Genomic DNA, 16,673 nt, shown 5'->3' on the forward strand with positions numbered 1-16,673 from the left:
ACATAAAATAGAAATATAATTTCTACATCAAATACTAGACATGTACAAAGTCATCCATATAGTGAAAATGAACATAAGCCTCACAAATCAAGGAGGGCGAGAAAACACCCAGACGATATGCAAATAATTTAAACATTTTGAACTCCTTCCCAAACTTTAGAAGGAATTTCATTAGAATCAACCAACTGGAAATGAGGCTTGTGGTCAATGGCGAGATTTGTCAGAAAATCTACCACTGTGTTACTTTCCCTATAACAATGACATATTAAGAAGGAATCAAAAGAATCTAACTTTTGCAAAATATGATCAAGCAAATACTGCAACTTCTAGCAATTCGATTTCTTCTTCATGACGCTCTGAATAATAACCATAGAATCACCCTCAATCACTATGTTTTTTATGTTTAAAGAGATTTCTATATCCAAACCCAAGGATAAAGCTTGATACTCCACAAAATTATTAGTGCTAAAACCAATATTATGACATTTAGCAAGGATGAGTTGCGCATTATGATAAAAAATAGCCATCCCAACCCCCACCTTCCAAGGGTTTCCCCGGGAGGCACCATCAAAATTAAGTTTGAAATGTCCCCAAGGAGGAGGTTTCTACTTGGCCAACAACCGCATCGCAAAGAATTGTTACTCTTGGAGACTGAGCCTTGAGAGGGTAAGATCGAGAGGGCTTCGCAAACCCTAGTAACCCTATTATCCCAATGCAAAAAGGAAGATTGATTACCCAAGTTCTTATAAATATAAGACAAAGCAACCTCTGAAATAGAGGCTTCTACTTTTTGCAGAACATCCGATACAGAAGAACTCACCTTCTTGAAAATCCTATTATTTCACTCAAGCCAAATATTCCATATGACAATAAAGAGAGAAATAACCCAAAGCATAGAAAGAAGAGGAAAACATGAGAGGCCAAGAGAAAAAATGGGAAGCAAGATCCTTACCAATAACAAAAGATAAGCTTAATTTACTCAGCAACCAATTCTAATAGTCATAAGAAAAATCACAATGAAGAAACAGATGTGAAGAAGACTTGAGGTTCTTATTACATAGAACACATGGAAAAACCGCAGTAATGCCTAATCTGTCCAACCTCATACCTGTTAGAAATCTATCTTGGACAACCAACCAAGAAACGGTGTCATCTTTAGGTAAACAAGCTGAGTGCCAGATCAACTTGTAAGGCCAATAAGAGCAAGAATTTGTAGGTAAAAGGGAGATATAACCATCCTTAACAGAGTACTTACCAAAAGCATTCCTAGTCCAAATAAGTTCATCCTCAAAATCCGAGAGAGTAACAAACCTTTCACTCATAATCTTATCAAACTCTCCTTTCAAGTACAGATCCACATCAAGCAAATCAATCGACTTCCATTTAGCTAATTTTAGAGGACCATTTTGAACAATATCAAAATAATCCACCACAAACACACCCCAAAGAGAGGTGAGGAGACCAATCAAGGGAGACAAATCTCTAATAATAATCAAAGAGAAATGTCCATTCCATGATTCATCCCAAAACCTAGCTTTCCTTCCATCATGAACAACCCATGAGAGATGGGGAATAATAACTGCTCTACATTTACATAAGAAATTCCAAATGACAGAACCACAAGGTAAATTTGAGAATTTAAAAATACTGTCTTTGGGACCATTATTTAGATATTTAGCAAACATAATCTAAGCCCATAGAGAGTTTGGCCTCTCATACAATCTCCAGACCAATTTGGCCCCTAAGGCTAAATTTTGATTCTCCAAATTACGAACACCAGTGCCACCTAAATCCTGAGGAAGGCAGATTTTATCCCAGGTAACCAAATGCAACCTCTCTTTGCCATCCTTATTATTATTCCAAAGAAACGACCTTAGGGTATCTTGCAAGTTTACAATAATAGATTTAGGAGATTTTAATATTGACATTAAATAAATAGGGATAGAATTCTAAACAGATTTAATTAATATCAATTTACCAGCTAAAGACAACCATTTATGATTCCAAGAAAGAGTTCTTTTTGAAATGGCCGAAATAACCTTATCCCAAAAACCAAACTTATCTTGCTTAACAAAAAATGAAATCCCAAGATATATATAGGGCAGATTACCAATTTGAAAACCCCAAAAGGAATGCAACCTCTTCTGCACAATCAGTGAAGTATTAAGAAAGAAAATTTTAGACTTGTCAATATTGACTTTCTGACCACAAACGAAGCATACTATTGAATTATACCTGAAATTATCTTAGCCTCTAACAAAGAAGCATGACCAAACAACAAAGTATCATCAGCAAAGAGATAGTGAGAAATGATTTGAGGATAATTCTGAATCTAAATACCTCGCCAAAGACCCCCCGATCTAGCAACCCTGATTGCCCAGCTAAAGGATTCAGCAAGAAGAATAAACAAAAAAGGAGAAATGGAATCTCCTTGCCTCAAACCTCTGGAAGAAGAAAATAAACCACAAGGAGAACCATTGAGGATTACTGAAAATCTTGCAGACGATATACATGAGCGAATCCATTTTACCCAAGTATAAGAAAAACCCAACCTCAATAGAACCTTACACAAAGCTTGCCATTCTACTCTATCATAGGCCTTCATCATATCAAGCTTAAGAATCATGGTCGAAGACTTCTGGGAGGAGATAAAATGCAACACCTTATGCGCCACAATCGCTCCTTCAACAATTTCCCTCCTTGGAACAAAACCCCCTTGTTCCAAGGAAATAATCTTAGGTAAAATCTTTGCTAACCTTATAGAAATTGCCTTAGTGAATATTTTATATAAGGTATTACATAGAGAAATAGGCCGAAATTCAACAAAAGACTTTACATCCTCTTTCTTAGGAATAATAGAAAGCAAAGTAGTATTCAGTTCTTTCAAAATAGACCTATTCTGCCTAGCCTCCTCAAGAGCCAGTAAAACATCATTACCCTCAAAGTCCCAAAAATTTTGAAAAAACAAAGGTGTATAACCATCAGGACCAGGAGCTTTATCAGGGTTCATAGCAAAAACTGTCTGTTTAACTTCTTTTAGAGAAAAAGGTGCCATTAACATCTTACTATCTTCCATGGTTACCAGAGAAGGGACATGAGAATCGAAGTTGCTAACATCTCTTACTTCTGTTGAGAAACGGGTTTTAAAAGACCTAACAGCCTCCTTAGCAATATCATCCTGCTTAGCCAATAATAGACCTTGTTGATCCTGAATACAAGCAATCCTATTCCTACTCCTCTTCAACTTGGTGGAGGAATGAAATTTTTTTGTATTCCTATCCCCCTCTAAAAGCCATAATTCCCTAGACTTTTATCTCCAATAAATTTCTTCCCTAGCCAAAATCTCATCAAGCTGACATTTGAAAGACTTTAGTTCATCAAAAACCCTAGGAACCATCCCATGTTGAATCACATGGTTATTCAAACATCCTATCATATCATGAATTCTCTTCTTTTCTTCAAAAATATTCTTAAAATGAACTAAGTTCCATTCTTGAATATTCAACATTAAAAAATTGAGCTTTCTTACAATTTGAAACATTCTAGAACCCGAGACAATAGGAGCAGACTCCCACCATTTTTTAAGTAAAGGTAGAAAAGAGGGATCTCTAAACCACATAGGTAATTAAATTAATATTTAATTAATTTACCTCCTTCCTCTATTGTTTAAATAAATTATTCAATTTATTTGATTTAATTCATTTAGCCAGATTTTGGCTTGTAATTAAATAAATCGTATTTATTTGATTCCCCCTTCACATTTAATTAAATTTTTATTTCATTAAAACCCCTTTTCACATTTAAATAAAACAATATTTATTTAAATCCATCAATTGCAAGTTACAACTGATGAGCTAAGATATTAGCTCCTTTTATTCCTAGAACTCATAAGTTTTTGTCATGTTTTAACTTGTATAATGGGATGGTAATGATGTATTTAAGTTTGACTATATGCATTTCAGATGTTAGCTGAACCCATTAAATCATGTTTTGTCTTTGCCAAATAATCATGTTGCCATGCCAATTATTTTTGTAGCCATGTGTTTTGTTCCTGTTGCCATATGGATTGTCATAGGCGATATCATGTGTGAAATGAATAAATGTTATGATTAATTAAAATAGATGCGTATATGCTTGTATGTTCTCTCTTTTCGATTACAAGAATAAATGAGATGTTGTGGTGAAGGTTGTCCTATCACGTTGAGAAGGCAACTTGATTTATTCAAGGGGCGACTAAGAGTTCAAATCAAAGAAGAGGATAATGGGCACGAGGAATGACAAAGGAGTAGCAGGGCATGCAAGATTCATTTATGTTGACTTTAGTGAGCATCAATCTTGTAATACCGCCATGCTATATTCTTGGTTGTGGTTTGGTGTAGATCCACCTTTTTAGTGGTTGAACTCTGACTGTTCTCCTTCATGAATGATATTCGCCTCTTCTCATCGATGTGATCTTAATTGTAGGAAGTTGTTGTAATTTTATTTAAATAGATGTCTTCGTCTCTTCTCTAAGGTTAGAAAGAAAGAGAGGGACAAAAAGAAAAAGATTTAGAAATAAAGTTGCAGAGTGTTTTAGTTTTATTTCATTCCGAATGATGTATCGAATTTTGAAAAACAATGAATAAAGTTATGTTATTCTGAGCACTTAGAGTTATTTTGGAAGCCTCGATACACTCATCCAAGGGGGGCCACTTGGTGAGTGATCGTGTGCCTTTGTTAAATTTAGTTTTCCTTTTTTGCCGCAGTAGACATCCTGGCATTGACTGTTCCTGCAGCCACAAGAAATAGATCCATTGATTGTTTCTACGGCCAAAGCAAATAGAGTAATTCCTGTTTGATAGCTCTGGGCTTAATCAATATTTTGTTAAGTGAGTTTTACATTAATGCAAAGTTTTCCTATAGCCATTCAGTTGTTTTAATTCTTTCTTTCTTTTCCCAAATAGATTTTAGTTGCTGTAGTAATGCAGGATAGCTATCACAAGAACTTAATGCATTTATAATTTAGACCCATTTCAAGTAATACATCCTTGGGTTGACAATCAAATGAAGTTCAGTTATGGAGATAGTAACTTCAAAGAGTGAATGTCCAAACTTCGGGTTGAGAATTTAGCTATAGTTCTTATTTCTATTGGTGGAGTGAACATTTTTGGTGTTGTTGTCGGGGATGGTGTCAAACTAAGAACATGTTATGGTTATTATCTTTTGAGTTTTCAGTTTAGTTGTTTTTGATAACCTAGTTTGTTTAAAGTAATTCTTGAATCTGCATGCCTAGGTGAAGAAGAGATGCTCAAGGTAGATTCCTTCCCAATCACCCTAATCATGCGGGAATCAACGCATATAATCCCCCACATGTAAATCCTTTTGCTGCACTATATCAAATCCCAGAAACTTTGAATCCTCCTGAATTTGAACTTCCTCAGAACAACCTCCATTTTCTCTTTGGACCTTTTGAAGATGAACTTCATTTAGTGAATTCTCCCCAAATCGCAATGCAAGGAAATCCACCCTGATGGGAATAACCCACCTCCACCTATGGCACCAACATTTAAGTTCCCTATTTTTTATCAACATGGTAATGCTAATCTCAAGAACATCCCAAATTCTTCCCCCCCTAAATTCTATAGAATAGTGACACAAGACCCAGACACATTCTTGTTTGAGTTTGATGTCCTCTGTAGGAGATTTGATTATACTACAGATGCCCATAGACTCAAAATATTCCCTACCACATTGAAAGAATCATCTTTGAGATGGTTTATGAGTTTAGGGAGTAGCACAATCACTACATGAGATGGGATGAAATGATTGTTTCTTACGAAATACAAGGATTATTGTAGAGGCACTGACTGCCATGGGGATGATATTTTTAAAATGACACAAAAAAAAGATGAGAGTCTTGAAGATTATCTAGAGAGATTTCTATTTAGTGTCAAAAAGTCCAAGCATAGCACTCTAAATGAAGAGTCTCTCAAGATGATATTTTTGAGAGGAATCAGTGATGAATGCACATATGCTTTGGATCTTATGGGAGGAGGTGACATAACACAATCAACATGGAATGACATTGGACAAATTTGTTAGAAGTATTCCAGATCTACTTCTAAGAAGAATAGGCATTTCAAGCCAAGAGTTTCTTCATCAACATCTAGTAATGGAGTTTCTAGAATGGAACTTAGCCATTTGTTGAAGGATTTTAAGGAGGATATCATAAACAATATGGCTACTCAACTAGACACACTTTCAGCTAAGAAGAAGCACGAGGAAGCTAATGCAATTCTTGTAGAATTATGTCCCCATTGTAGACAGAGGAAAAGAGACTGCAAATATAAAATGGTTACAAATCTTGAAGTTCCTAATTTCAAGACAATACAAGGTGATGATGAACAAGTTTTCTATGTTTCTCAAAGAAGGCCAAATTTTCCAAGACAAGTTATGCATCCCGGTCCACTTTCTTTTTCTGGTTATAGTGGAAATTTCTATGTACCAAATAATCAATGGCAATATTCATATGCTCAAAATTTTGGTAGTTATCCAAATTGGTATGGTCCACAAGGTCAAGGGAAGCATTTTGCCTATCAAACTCCACATTGGCAGTAGCCACAAGGAAATTGGTCTCCACCTCAGGGACCATGGCAGCAATTTCAAGGAAATTGGCAACCTGCTCTTCAATGGAGGGGGGGTCAACCATGGATAAATAAGTCATCTAGATATCAACAACCTATGCAGCAGCCACAACCACCTACAATAATGCCTCCTCCTTCAGCCACTACTGTCCCACCTAAACCCACACAGTTTCCCACTCAACCAATGTTGAATCCTAATAGAAAATTTCAGCAACAGCAACGGGTTCATTTAGCTGATCCTAATCAACACCCAACATATTCTCTATCTATAAGTGATATTCATCTTAGATCCAGGACAACTTTTCCTAACCCATCCCCACCAATGAGAATTGAGATACCACAAGAACAAGAAATCACTAGTGCAACAATCCCAATACCTCAAAATTAGAAAATACCTCCATTTCCTCAAAGGTTGCAAGCAAAAGAGATTGTTCCAGATAAGGAGCAAAGTTTTGATATGATAGATCAACTGAAACACGTATGTGTTAAAATTTCATTCTTGCAAGCTATTAAGGATGGCCCTATGTACAGTAAGGCACTTAAGGAAGCATATCTAAAGAATCCTAGTAGAAAGAAAAAAGATCCACAAATAGTGCATGCCATGGGTCAATTGGCTAATGTCATGTTAGGAAAAGTTTCAATTCCTAAGTATGCTGATCCTAGTAGCCCTGTTGTGAATATAGTCATCAATGGCACTCAGATAAAGAATGATTTGATAGATTTGGGAGCAACCATTAATGTCATGACAAGAGATATTATGCTGCGGCTTGTAATAACTAGTCTCAGACCTACACCTACAGTCCTCTAGCTTGCTGATAGTTCCACAGTTCAACCTGATGGTATGATTGAGTATATAGTTGTTGCTTTAGATTCTTGGGAATCCCTATAGACTTTATGATCATGTCTCCTAAGGCCACATTGAAAGGATATCTAGTGATTTTGGGGAGATCTTGGCTTCCTACAGCTGATGCATATATTGGATGTCGATCAAGTGATATGACTATTTCAGATGGAAATACTACCCAAACTTTAACTTTGTATTCTCCTGCTCAGCCCCAATTTGATCAACAACAAGCAGTTTGGCCTGACTTGGGAGAAGAATTTGAAGAAGGAATTGACTCTATCAATCACCTTATGATGATTAATAGAGGACTCAATTCTCTATAAAATTTTGATAAATGAGTTAAGACAAGAGCAGTAGTTGCAGGAGTTAGTATCAAATATGTCAGGATTCAACTTTCCTGCAACCACTGATATACTACATACTTTGTTGCCATAGGAAGTCTGCACTTCTCATTTTTTTGAAGTATCTCATGTTGATCTTACTATCAAAGTGGAAGTTGATTCAAACAAATATTTTAATATCAATAGTAAACTCACAGAAATCCAAAGTGTAACACTTGTGGACTTGGTCAAATGTCATAAACATGCATTTGCATGGGATTACAAGGACATGCATGGAATCAATCCTATAGTTTATACCCACCGTATCTACATAAAATAAGATTGTAAACCACTTAAGAAGCCACAAAGAAGAATCAATCCTGCATTAATATAAATAGTTAAAGAAGAATTGCAGAAATTACTAAATATTGGATTTATCTATCCTATTTCGGATAGTCAATGGGTGTCTCCTTTAGTGAAAGTTCCCAAGAAGAGAGGAAAATGGTGGGTATGTGTGGATTATAGAGCTTTGAACTTGGAAACTAGAAAGAATCATTTTCCATTACCATTTGTGGATAAGGTATTAGACTCCTTAGCAGGGAATTGGTACTTCTCATTTCTTTATGGATTCAGTGGCTACAACCATATTCAAATTGCCCTAGAGGATTAGGAAAAGACTACATTTACTTCTCCTTGGGGAACATATGCATATTTTGTTCTTCCTTTTGGATTATGTAATGCTCCAGCTACATTTCAAAGAGTAGTAATAAGCATATTTTTTAGATATTTCACAGGATAGCATGGAAATCTATATGGATGATTTTACAACCTATGGTTCAGAATTTGAAGAAGCATTAAAGAACCTGAAGAAAGTTTTGCAGTGGTGTGAAGACTATAATTTATCATTGAATAGTGAAAAGTGTTTCATGATGATGCAGGAAGGTATAGTTCTCGGTCATCATATCTCTATAAATGGAATACAAGTTGACCCAGCAAAAATATAAGTCATTCAAAATATCCCTACACCGATAAAGCAAAAAGATGTCAGGAGTTTTCTTGGTCATGTTGGATATTATAGAAGGTTTATCAAAGATTTCAGCGAAATTGCAAGTCCTTTGTATTCTCTTTTGACCAAGGATATGAAATTTAATTGGACTTCCTCATGCAATGAAGCTTTCTTGAAGCTCAAACAAGCATTGACCCAAGCACCAGTGCTTAAGGTTCCAAACTGGTCCTTACCATTACATATTCATACTGATGCATCAGATTATGCCATAGGAGTAGTTTTGAGACAAAAGATTGACAATTTAGAAAGTGTAATTTATTATATCAACAAGAACATGCAGGGGCCTGAGCTTAATTACATAGTCATTGAAAAATAAATGTTAGTAGTTATATATGCACTCAACAAATTCAAGCATTATATATTAGGATATCTGAAATTTGTGCATACTGGTCATACCGCAACTAGATATCTCATGAATAAACCTTCAATTATAGGAAGATTGGTTCGCTAGTTACTGTTAATATAGGAATTTGATATTACAGTTGTTGATAAACCAGGAAAGTCCAATGTGGTTGCAGATTATCTTTCTAGGCTTCAATTGCAGGATGATCATCCAACCATAGATGATGCTTTTCCAGATGAACATTTATTCCTTATAAAAGCGTACACTCCCTGGTATGTTGATATTGACAATTATTTAGCTGCTAATAAAATGCCAATTCATTTCTCTCCTAAAGAAAGAAGATTGTTGGTTGAGAAAAGATTTAACTTCTCATGGATTGTTGATTGTTTATTTTATACTGGGCCTGACCAATTCATGAGAACATGTATTAGAAAAGATGAAAAATATGATATCCTTCATGCATGCCATGATGAGGCATGTGGAGGACATTTTGCTGCTAAAAGAACAACACTTAAAATATTGGGTACAGGATATTATTGGCCAACATTATATAAGGATGCAACACAATACACTAGGAAATGTGACAAATGTTGACGCATGGGAAGGCCTACCAGATCTGATGAAATGCCATTATATCCACAGATATTAGTTGTACCATTTGATAAATGGGGACTAGATTTTGTTGGAGAAATTGATCCTCTTTCCAATGAAAAATCTTATATTCTGGTGTGTATTGATTATGTCACCAAATGGGTGGAAGCAAGAGCTATGACACATGCAAGAGATAATAAAGTGGCCGAGTTTCTCTATGAAGAAATATTTACCAGGTATGGAGTTCCAAGGGATATTTTTTTAGACTAGGGACCATGGTTTACTTCCACATTGATTGTAGCATTGGTTAATGAATACAACATCAAGCATAGAAAGTCTACTCCCTACCATCCACAAGCAAATGGTCAAGTAGAAGTCACAAATAGGGATCTAGAAGCCATTCTTACTAAAATAGTATTTGTTCATTAAAAAGATTGGTCTCATAGACTTCCTAAAGCCATTTGGGCATACAGAACAACATCGAAGACATCAATTGGTTTTACACCTTTTGAAATGGTGTATGGAAAAACAACAGTGATGCCTATTGAGTTTGAACACAAAACTCTGAGAACAACTCTACAATTGAATATGATACTTTCTAAAGAAGAAAGAGACTGCATTCACCAATTGAATGCTTTGGATGAGCTAAGAAAGATGGCTTTCCAACAAACAAAACTAATTCAAAATCAGAGAGCTAAGTGGCATGATAAGTACATAAAGGAGAACAAATTTCAAGCAAGTGATTGGGCGATGTATGATTCTAGATATAAGGATACTATGGTAAATTTGTAGACAAGATGGTTAGGCCTATATGAGATAGAAGAAGTTTTCCAAAATGGAGTAGTTCGCATGACAAATATTGATCCAGTCCGATTCAAGCTTTTAGTAAATGGTCATCAACTACACTTATATCATAAGCCAACAACCAAAGAACAATTCTTGCAGCAATTCACTAGTCAAGATAAACTATCAGTTCCTACAGCAAATGGAGAAGTTCTTTCAGCAACCGAAGAAGTTCCTACAACAACTAAAGGAAGCATTAAGGGTGAGGTTCCTGCAGCTTCTGTAGGGGATGTTCCTACCGCTCAGTAAATTCTTCAAGCATCATTTTATAAATATATTTACATGTCTTATGGAAATATTCTTCTATATTAATAATTTTTCCATCCACGTCATCCCACTTCATTTATTTGTCTATCATTTCATTCATGTCACATCATTTCATTTCACCCTTCTTTTTAGATAACTGTTTCATGCAGCATTTATTGGCATGACTGCAGGTATGTCCATAGCTTATTTTTTATTAATTATACATTTATTGTTTTACTATGATTATTTCCATAATAAGTTGGGGGGGTGTTTTATGGTCTAGTTTCCAAGTTAAGTAATTATCCGTCCTTCTCAGTAACTTGATTTGATTTGCCTAGCATCATTCTCTTGAGTGAGACATTCTTTGGTATGAGTAAGCAATACATTCTGCCACCGAAACTGGAGGTAAGTAAGGGTATTTTCAAGTGAATACTTTTAGTTCTGCAGATTTCTCCAGGCCCTCATTTTCAGCTACAGAAATTATTTTGTGAGCTGAAATAGTCATGGGTGGAGATCCTATCCACCATGATCCCGTAATCCATGATGTGTTGCTGCAGGATGCCCTGTGTGAGAATTATATCTGGGTGCATGGGTGGATTGATTATTTTTTGAAAATAACATATTACAATGAAGAAATTGCTTCCGAATTCATGCGTTCATTCAATGAAGGAGAGGCTTTTGTCAAGGGATTGAGGGTTATTTCTACAGAACAACGAATAGCTGAAGTTACCGAGTTTCTGCAGGAAGGAGAGTTGTTTCCTAAATCTAAGGATGCAAGAAGTGCCATGGTAGAATTTACACACCCCATAGATGGACCTCTCATGGTGGACAAACAAGGAGCCAAGCGAGTATCTCTTCTAGCAGAATGGCCCCAGGTGGCATTGTATATAATAAAATATATTACCTGCGATGGAAGGTATTCAAATTTACATTCGGTCCATTTCAAATTGCTTAGTCATTTATGGCATGGCCGAAGGGTAAATGTTCCAAATTTTCTATACCACCTTATTTCCATAAGTGCCAAAGAAGCACGAAAGGGTGGAAATCGTTCTGTCAGTCATCATGGTTTGATAAATTATTAGTAGAACATTCTCTTAGGGATGTTTCTCAAATGGCATGGGGGGTATTTGAAGATATACTGCAATTTAGGGTTGAAGATGCTCCTATTACAGAGGAATTAGCAGCCCCACAAGAGGATATAGGAGAACCCTCATCTCCTAGAATTTATGCAGGAAATTAACCTCCTATTGCAAAAGAAGCTTTGACTATGGCAGAAGATGTGGTGGTTGAAACAGACATTGAGTAGCCCTCCCCTCATTTCCGAAGAGGAGCGACATCTTCTAAAAGGAAAGGGAAGGAAGTAGAGACAATTGATGCAGAAGGAGAAACAATGGTGCAGCCTCAAGCAATGTAGGGTTCTCCTGCAGCCAAAAGGCGTAAGCTAAAGGGAAATTATTCTACAGCAACACCTCTAGTAGAAACCATTCTTGTAGCTACTCCAAAAGTATATGCAAGAAGGACTTGGTGGAGTAAATAGAAAGTTCAACCAACAAGGGATGCAGTGGAGGTCATTTCAGTAGAAACATTAGAAGAGGAACATGGGAGTCCAATAGAGGTTAAATTCCAAGAAGAACATGGCATTGACAGACTTTCAAGTCTGGCATTTGTGGCAGATCAATTTGAAGAACCTGTTGAAGAAATTCCACACCCTAAGGTAACAGCTAATAGACCTCCATAATCTCTCACTAGTTTGTCTATTGTATTAACATTTTATAGGCAGTAGGAGATATAGAGGGCTAGGTTACATGGAATTATTGATAAGAAGCAAAGGGATAATCAGATTGCAAAATTGGAAGCTAAAGCTGATACAATTACTAGTATGGTCCCTAAATTGAGACCTTAGTCCTTCTTTAGACACCTTGGAAGAATTTTTTGATGCTTATCAGACCTCTCCAGCAGTTGTTAAAATTTTATTGTGTGAATTTTATTTGCATAACTATGATGTGACTTCTGATAGTGAGTGGAATCCCTTGTCATACATTGGTGATATCCACAAAAAAGAATTAATGTCATGGGTGCAAAATGAAATTAGCATGGGGACTTAGGCCAAAGCATATAGAAATCTTGAATTTGATTGTCCATTGCCACTTAGGACTGAAGCCAAGGACCCATGACTTCTTTATTATGATTGGAAAAAATTATTAGCAAGGCCTAATGTAAGGAGTCAAGTGTTACCCAAGAGGGAGGAAATATTCTAGGCATATGAACACTTGATTGAAAATGAAAGTGCAACTGGAGTTGAATGTTTGACAGTGCTGGAATGATCTTCCAGAGGAATTAAAACAGGATGAACCTCATTCATTGTCGAATTTTCATGCAACTATACAGAGAGCTCCTAAATACGTCCATTTGGGTAGGGTGAACACCAATGACTGGCTACCTTTGATCTTCTAGCCCCCTATCCTCATGTGGCCATTGTTAGGATGCAGGATTGCAGATAAACCCTATGAGGCAGCTACAGAAGAAGTCAGATGGGCCAAACTAGGAAAGATGAAGGGATTTTATTGGAATTTGGATTCACGAGGGACAAGTTGAGGAACTATTGGTGACATGTGAATTAGTGCCCAAATCAAAAACTTTCCTCTTGCTAGAGGATCAACAAGACACTAAGTTGGGGGGCATGATAAGCTGGGAGATTGTCTCCTTTTATTCCTAGAACTCATAAGTTTTTGTCATTTTTTAACTTGTATAATGGGATGGTAATGATGTATTTAAGTTTGACTATATGTATTTAAGATGTTAGTTGAACCCATTAAATCATGTTTTGTCTTTGCCAATTAATCTTGTTGCCATGCCAGTTATTCTTGCAGCCATGTGATTTGTTCCTGTTGCCATACAGATTGTCATAGGCGATATCATGTGTGAAATGAATAAGTGTTATGATTAATTAAAATAGATATGTATATGCTTGTATGTTCTCACTTTTCGATTGTAGGAATAAATGAGATGTTGTGGTGAAGGTTGTCCTGTCACGTCGAGAAGGCAGCTTGAGTTATTCAAGGGGCGACTAAGAGTTCAAATCAACAAAGAGGATAATGGGAGTGAGGAACGAAAAAGGAGTAGCAAGGCGTGCAAGATTCATTTATGTCTGACTTTAGTGAGCATCAATCTTGTAATATCGCCATGCTATATTCTTGGTTGTGGTTTGGTGTAGATCCACGTTTTTAGTGGTTAAACTCCGACTGTTCTCCTTAATGAATGATATCCGCCTCTTCTCATCGACGTGATCTTAATTGTAGGAATTTGTTGTAATTTTATTTAAATAGGTGTCTTTGTCTCTTCTCTGAGGTTAGAAAGAAAGAGAGGGACAAAAAGAAGAAGATTTAGAAATAAAGTTGCAGAGTGTTTTAGTTTTCTTTCATTCTAAATGATGTATCGACTTTTGAAAAAAAATGAATAAAGTTATGTTATTCTGAGTACTTAGAGTTATTTTGGGAGCTTGTATACACTCATCCAAGGGGGGCCACTTGGTGAGTGATCCTGTGCCTTTGTTAAATGTAGTTTTCTTTTTTTGCCGCAGTAGATGTCTTGGCATTGACTGTTCCTGCAGCCACTGGAAACAAATCCATTGATTGTTCCTACAACCAAATAAAAGAGAGTAATTCCTGTTGGATAGCTCTGGGCTTAGTTAACATTTTTCTAAGTGAGTTTTACATTAATACAGAGTTTTCCTGTAGGCATTCAGTTGTTTTAATTCATGCTTTCTTTTCCCAAATAGATTTTAGTTCTGTAGTAATGCAGGATAGCTATCGCAGGAACTTAGTGCATTTATAATGAAAACCCATTTCAAGTAATACGTCCCTGGGTTGACAATCAAATGAACTTCAGTTATGGAGATAGTAACTTCACGGAGTGAATGTCCAAACTTCAGGTTGAGACTTTAACTATAGTTATTATCCCTATCGGTGGAGTGAACAACAACGATTGATTGAAATAAATTAATTTTATTTCAATTAAATCCTAAAAATCCCTCCCACTTGCATCCTCCTACAAATCCACTTAGCCACTAATCCTTTCTTCTAGAATATTCTAACCTCAAGATCCAATTTAACCTAATACCCTTCTAACCATTTGCAAATTTCTTAAGGAGTCACTTTTCAAAATATATGCAAAGTCTTCATAAAGCATTAAAAGCTTTATTTCTTCAACAAGATAACCTCCAAAGTCTTCCAAACTTGTAAGGCTCTTACATAACCACTAATGGTTAACTCACCTTTGACCCTTGGTTACAGACTATCCCTCTAACCCAACCATCCTCTTAACTCATGGGTCTGTTCAAGCATTCATGGCTTTAACCATGGTTATCCTTTTACCCTTGCACAAGAGTTTATCCTTTGGATAAAATCTTTATCCATTAACTCAACCCTAACCAAACCCCTAGGGTAACCACCATGTCTTCTCAGGAATTTAATGCCTCTTCTCTTTCCTCTAAAGCCTTCTCATGTTGAAAATTGTCACCATTTCATTAGTGAAAATTATAAACATGGATTGAGAATCCTGCAATCCTAACCCTTGTTAAGATTATTCAATCTTGACCATCCAATTCCCTATTTCTTCTATAAATAGACCTCATTCTTTCATTATCAAGGATCCAAGTTTTATGCATCCAGGTTATTGTCTATGAAGAATCCACATTTGCCTCTCTTTGCAAGCTTAAGCATTTAGGAGAATTTTAGCATTAGCATATATTATATTAGCTTAATATCCATATCATAGCACTTTAGTATATCACAACATCCATATCATAGCATGTTTAGTTTTATTATCATAGAATAGTCTTTACCATTGCAAGCTTTTGTTATAATCTTCTAGATATTACATAAATTGCATATAGATCATTTTCATCATATATCACTCATTCTTGGAGTTGTCATTCTAAAGGTCAGTTGCTCAATGATCTAAGAGCAACCATGACTTGAAGAATTCTATGAGATAGAGAATAATGGAATGGTTTTTGAGAGGATTATTGGTTTAATTTGTTATACTAATTAGATCCTTCACATGTAATGTTTCATTGGTATGCTTGTTGATATTTTCTCTTAACTGACCTTAACCATCTTCTTGCATACACATATAATGTTGACTATTCACATGTAATAATTGAATACTTTACTGGATACATACTTGTCGACTCAATGGTGTCATGTAAAATGGAGTTGGGTGAAAGTCACAGGTCATAAAAATAGTATGACCTTGGATTTTCATCATAATCATTCTACTAATTTAGTTATTCTAGCATTTCAAAATAAAATTCAATAAAAAAATTTAAATTATCTTGCAAAAATTTACTTGGGTATCAATGTTGAATGTCTCATTTAGCAAAGCTTCTATCATGACAATGTTCTCAGTAGCAGATGGTTGTTGTGTAGGTGCATGTTGATTTTTATTAGGGTCATAAGTGCAAAGAGACCCACATGACTAACAATAGTGAGGTGTAACTCAAGGCCTACAAGATTCACCCCCATCACTATGTACTAGAGGCTCGACATACTATGTGAGGGTCTGAGTTAATGAGCTAATGGACTCTAAGGTATCCACCTCAACACTCTCATTCACAATGGAAGTAATTGTCACATGCTCCACCATAGATCTACCCAAGGGTCTTGGTAACAGGTTTGGGTCACATTGTTCCCCTTCTCTATCATGTGAGGAGCCCCCACCCCTACCTTAGAAATTTAGATACTGCAAATAGTAAGGGATCTCATTAAGGAAAAACTCAAAAAAGAGTTTCCTCAAA

Source organism: Cryptomeria japonica, chromosome 8 (genome assembly GCF_030272615.1).
Source record: "Cryptomeria japonica chromosome 8, Sugi_1.0, whole genome shotgun sequence".
Taxonomy (NCBI): domain Eukaryota; kingdom Viridiplantae; phylum Streptophyta; class Pinopsida; order Cupressales; family Cupressaceae; genus Cryptomeria; species Cryptomeria japonica.